The sequence below is a fragment of the Cannabis sativa genome, chromosome 1 (genome assembly GCF_029168945.1).
Source record: "Cannabis sativa cultivar Pink pepper isolate KNU-18-1 chromosome 1, ASM2916894v1, whole genome shotgun sequence".
Classification (NCBI taxonomy): domain Eukaryota; kingdom Viridiplantae; phylum Streptophyta; class Magnoliopsida; order Rosales; family Cannabaceae; genus Cannabis; species Cannabis sativa.
This window is the reverse complement of record NC_083601.1, coordinates 31,740,488-31,746,794: the sequence shown is the minus strand read 5'-3', so window position 1 is coordinate 31,746,794 and position 6,307 is coordinate 31,740,488. Positions and strand designations below refer to the sequence as shown.

Here is a 6,307-nt window from a genome sequence, read left to right as displayed (position 1 = left end):
AGATTTCGAATTGAGATCATAAAACATGTAAAAGGTGATCAATCTTGCACATGGAAATTAAACACAAATATGAATAATGTTCACAATCAAGATGGAGGAATGGCAATTAATCATTAACTAAGAAAAACTTAAACAACATTCATCGTTCTCCCTAAATAGGAGTTTAGTTCAAAACATCCATAATCAAATCCATAATTAACATTGAAATAGAAAAGAACATAGAAAAATTAAAGAGAAGAGAAAGAACTAGTTGAAGCAATTGATTCGGGTCGCCACAAGCCGCTCTTCTAGCCTCCTTCTTTGTTTCTAGGGTTCTAATTCTGAATAATCCCTAATTTTCACGAACCCTCACTATTTAAACCAATTCTCATCTTTAAAATTCGTGAAATTACGAAACTGCCCAAAAATCCCGTCACTGGGGTCCCCGTCGCGACTGGCAAAGCCCCCGTCGCGACGGGGTTAAACTTTGAAACTTCGAGATCCTCTCTGCCAGTTCCCGTCGCGACTGGCATGTTCCCAGTCGCGACTGGCATGTTCCCAGTCGCGACTGGAACAGGCAGCGACACAAACTTTGGTTTTTCTTCTCGATTCTTTCACCACTTTTCCTCAATTCTTGTACATACTTTCTTTAAACACCCAAGGACCTGAAACAAAAGAATCAAGCATAAAATAGCCCTAAAACTAGAAACAAGAGTGAAAACTAACTGAAAATACGACCCGAAACTTAGACTAATTTTAGCCTAACAAATTCCCCCAAACTAGGTTCTTACTCGCCCCCGAGTAAGGTAAAAAAAAAAAACTAACTACGCTGTCAGATAATCACTACGCTGCTGACTCATGCTCTGTTTTCTTCCTTGCATAAACTAGAATTTCGATCCTACTAACTCTAACAATTAACTCAGATGCTCAATTTATAACACTATGTACAACTGCAAAAATTTATTCAAATGTGAAACATTGCTATAAAAGTTTTACTCTTTCCAACAGTTCCACCGCCCGATAATTCATAAGCTTGCATGCTTACCTTTCTCCACTAATGTTGACAGTATTCTTTGGAATCATTAGGTCTTTTCAAGGCTTTAGGTAATATGGCTCAGATATTCAGGGACAGGCAAAAGTCAATTTTGGCTCAAGATATCATAAGCACACAAACAGAACCCATACGCTTCTTACTTTCCTTTTTCTAAGATCCCATAATATTCCCGAATTTACCAAGATTGATAGAAGACATCTCTATTATTTTTCAACATCACTAAAAATTTTTTCTTTTTTTTTCTTTCACACATATTTTTACTTTTTTTATTGTGTTTTTCTTTTCATCATATTTCATTTTTTTTTTCAGTGACATTGAATTACACAATTTTCCTCTTCTCAATCTTACAAGTTTTTCTCACTCTCACTATTTCCTCACACTAAATGTTTCTCCTCCCCCAAACTAATTATGTAACTTATGATATCATGGATAACAGGGTGAAGAAAAAATTAATAGTGTGGTAACAAATTTTTTCGATGGGTGAAAAACATAATAGGTTTAGGCTCAAAAGGTTAACTATGGATACATCTTATTACGGTAGGCTTGAAAGGCTCAAACTATCCAACAAATGCCTAAATCATATTCCAATTGAACACTATCAAGGATTTCGTCTCAAGAGAATAAGCATGCAAGTTCTAAGCTATCCTGTCAATCTTACCACAACCCATCGTAAAACAATTATAACAATTTTCACAGATTGAGTATTTACAGATAAACACAGGTTCCTAAGCATCCAAACTAATCCAAAGAGTTAGCAGAATCAAGCACACAGTTATTTTATAATTTCATATCACATCACACTAATCAGCAGTATACAACTATCGTCAAGCTTATTGCCATTCCTTAACTAAAATAAAAAAAAAAACTAAAATAGATAATTAAAATGCAGAAATTAAAGTGCAGAATTTAAAAATTTTAAGTCTCTCCCCCCAAACTAAATATGACATTGTCCCCAATGTGCTATTATACTCAAGGTGAGAAGGACTTACCTGAACCCCCATCAGAAGGGGTTGGGCGGACCCTTTTCATCCAAAAGAGCCCTCGTACTAAATGAAGAAAATTTACCACCAATCGTGTTGATTTCAGAGTTTCGCACAAGAGTAAGCTCACCTTCAGAACTACCACACATCAATCTTTTCCAATGACGCCGAATCGTTCAAAGTCGCTCTTTAGGCTTTGCTTTCTTCTTATCAGCTTTAACAAAAGAACCCTTCACCATCTCAATCTTGCAACAGGTAGGAATGTCGGTTGGGGCAAAAACATTAAAATTGACCTCTTCATCTTGCACTCTCAACTTTAACTCTCCCTTTTGAACATCTATTAATGCTCGGCATGTGGCTAAGAATGGTCTTCCCAAAATAATGGGAATAGTTGAATCTTCCTCCATATCAAGAATTAGGAAATCAGTAGGGAAGATAAACTTACCAACCTTCACCAGTACATCTTCAATTATCCCACGAGGATGAGTCAAAGAACGATCCGCTAGTTGTAAAGTCACTGTTGTGGGCTTTGCTTTTCCCAATCCTAGCCTTTTGAAGACAGACAAGGGCATTAGATTAATGCTTGCTCCCAGATCACATAGAGCTTTAGTTTCCACCGAACCTCCTATAGAGCATGGAATATTAAAACTACCCGGATCTTTAAGCTTGGGCGGTAGTTTCTTTTGCAAAATGGCGCTACACTCCTCAGTTAATGCCACTGTTTCATAGTCCTCCAATTTTCTCTTCTTAGACAATATCTCCTTCATGAACTTCACATAACGGGGCATTTGTTCCAAGGCTTCGGCAAAAGGAATGTTGATGTGTAATCTTTTGAAGACCTCTAGAAATTTTATGAACTGCTTGTCTAGATTGGTCTTTCGGAGTCTTTGAGGATAGGGTATTTTCACATGATGACCAATATTGATTGGTGGAGACTGTTGTGGTGGTGCTGGACTATCAGTAATCTTCTTATCTGATGATGCTTGAGTTGGTGCTGTTTGATCTTTAATCTCTTCATCCACTGGTTGTATCATCTCAGGCCCATCATATTTCTTTCCACTCCTTAAGGAAATTGCTTTACATTGTTCTCTTCCTTTTGCATCATTAGTGCTAGGCGAATTTCCTTGAGCTTGTTTTTCCACTTGAGTAGCCAATTGTTCCATTTGAGTTTCTAGAGTTTTAATAGAGGCTCTAGTTTCCATCATGAATTGGAGCAATAAATCAGCTTGGATAGTGGAGCCTCCACTAGAACTTTGTTGTTGCAGCTGTTGTTGGTTTTGTTGGGGTTGGTTTCTCTGCTGGTAGAACCCCTGTTGGTTGTGCCCATAATTATTGTTTTGGGAATAGTTTCCAATGGCTTTTGCTTGATCCATTGGCAAATCATCCACATCTGCCTGACACTCAGAAAAGTGATGGGGACCTCCACATATCTCACAAACCACTTGAGCTTGTTTGGCTTGCACTGCGATCAGCTTTGTTAGGGCCTCAACCTGAGCTGTCAGCTTTGTAATGGCATCAACCTCTAACACACCAGCTACCTTCTTAGATTGACTCCTTTCAGTTGGCCACTGCTGGTTGTTTAGAGCCATCTCCTCCAATAGATCATACGCCTCATTAGCACTCTTTCTCATAAAGGCTCCGCCAGCTGCTGCATCTATTAGAGTTCTAGTGTTACCAACCAACCCGTTATAGAAATTATGAACCAGCATCCACTTCTCAATACCATGATGAGGACACTTTCTGATTAAGTCCTTGAACCTCTCCCAAGACTCATAGAGAGACTCATTCTCTTGTTGACAGAAATTGTTGATCTCTCCTCGCAGCTTAGCAGACTTTGCTGGGGGAAAGAACTTAGACAGAAATTTAGTTGCTAAGTCATGTTGCTATGGAATTTGGTGGCAAGGAGATTAACCAACTCTTGGCTCTTTCTCTAAGTGAGAATGGAAACAGTCTCAAACGAATGGCATCATCACTAACTCCATTGACTTTAAAAGTCTCACAAAGTTCCATGAAGTTCGAGAGACGCAAATTAGGATCTTCAGAAGGGAGGCCACCAAACTGAACTAAAGACTGCACCATTTGAAGTATGGCAGGTTTGATCTCAAAGTTATTCGCATCCACTGTCGGTGGCCTGATACATGACTGCACTCCCGTCAGAGTAGGGAGAATGTAATCTCTCAAGCTACGGCCATTAGCTTGGTCTTCCACGGCACCACCATTATTGCCGTTATTTACAACATTCGCATTCACATTAGCAGCCATGATTTCTGTTGTTTCAGCAATTGCTGAAACTCTTTCTTGCCTCTTGTTCTTTCGGTTTCTCCTACAAGTTTTCTCGATTTCAGGATCAACTGGTAATATGACTGCTTGTCCTTGACGGCGCATACACTAGGATTCCTGAAATAGATAAAGAAAATATTGCAAGAAAAAGATTAGTAATTAGCAAGAAAAATAAACCAAAGTAGAAGTTAGTATAATTTTGGGTAATATTAATCTTTATACAATTCCCCGGCAACGGCGCCAAAAACTTGTTGCTAAATTTATGATCACTACGCAAGTGCACGCAATCAAGTAGTATACTCACGCAAGTGAGGTCGAACCACAGGGAATTGGATTAATTACTACTAAACTATACTTATAATTCTATTTGGCAAATTAAAAGTATTTATGATTGAAAAAGGAAGAAAGAAATTCAAGAAACTTAAAGAAACAAGTGAATATTAATCAAGATGAGAGAATAGGGAGACGAATCATGTTGTTAAGTTACCAATGTTAATGTCTAATTGCTAGCCTTCTCTTGAAGTGAATGACAGATTATAAATTAACCTAGCTCTTTTCAGATCTTCTAGGTTCTAAATCTCATGCTCTCTAATTAATCTCTTAATTAAACTAACATGAAATCAGCATTAAGCAATAATCTAAATGTCACAAAGGCTATGTAAATACTTTCGTTTCACATCAAAACCTAGACAATCCAATTTTAGCATTCTCAATTCTCACTTTTCAGATTTCGAATTGAGATCATAAAACATGTAAAAGGTGATCAATCTTGCACATGGAAATTAAACACAAATATGAATAGTGTTCACAATCAAGATGGAGGAATGGCAATTAATCATTAACTAAGAAAAACTTAAACAACATTCATCGTTCTCCCTAAATAGGAGTTTAGTTCAAAACATCCATAATCAAATCCATAATTAACATTGAAATAGAAAAGAACATAGAAAAATTAAAGAGAAGAGAAAGAACTAGTTGAAGCAATTGATTCGGGTCGCCACAAGCCGCTCTTCTAGCCTCCTTCTTTGTTTCTAGGGTTCTAATTCTGAATAATCCCTAATTTTCACGAACCCTCACTATTTAAACCAATTCTCATCTTTAAAATTCGTGAAATTACGAAACTGCCCAAAAATCCCGTCACTGGGGTCCCCGTCGCGATTGGCAAAGCCCCCGTCGCGACGGGGTTAAACTTTGAAACTTCGAGATCCTCTCTGCCAGTTCCCGTCGCGACTGGCATGTTCCCAGTCGCGACTGGAACAGGCAGCGACACAAACTTTGGTTTTTCTTCTCGATTCTTTCACCACTTTTCCTCAATTCTTGTACATACTTTCTTTAAACACCCAAGGACCTGAAACAAAAGAATCAAGCGTAAAATAGCCCTAAAACTAGAAACAAGAGTGAAAACTAACTGAAAATATGACCCGAAACTTAGACTAATTTTAGCCTAACAGGTTTTTGACTATTTTTTCAAACCAACCCCCACATGTAGTTTTTCTAATTTTTCAAGCCGCACCCGCACCACGAAACTTAAAAACCGCAAAAACCACACCGCAAAAAATGGTGTGGTGCGGTGCGGTTTTTGCGATTTCTGAGGTTTGGACTATCACCAATAATTAAACTATCACAAATACAACAAAGTTTGAGGAACACTTGTCAAAAATACCATAAGACTTGAAAATAAATATGAACAAAAAATTCAGTTTCAATAATACAATAATTAGTGGGCTTTGGGTTGGACATTCACATATTGGACCTAAATAAATATAAAAATTGGTATATTTTATAATGTGCGGTGCGGTGCGGTTTGAACCGCATATTAATAATTCAAAACCGCAAATCGCACCGCGCGGTTTAGAAAAAATTCAAACCGCAACCACACCGCAAAAAAATTTAAACTGTATTTTTTTAGTGGTGCAGGCGGTTTGAGCGGTTTGATGAACACCCGTAAGTAATATCATGTTTCTCATATATAAATCCAATTCAAATCCATTCTTATGCATCAAATTGCACACTC

General features: G+C 37.7%; 1 non-coding gene across 1 annotated transcript; it reads left to right on the top strand.

Annotated features, from left to right (window-relative positions):
- Window positions 1–3,732: 3,732 nt before the first annotated feature.
- On the top strand, window positions 3,733–3,839 carry LOC115708404 (small nucleolar RNA R71). Its single transcript, XR_004009906.2, has one exon. It is a non-coding gene; the product is annotated as a small nucleolar RNA R71 (small nucleolar RNA).
- Window positions 3,840–6,307: the final 2,468 nt, after the last annotated feature.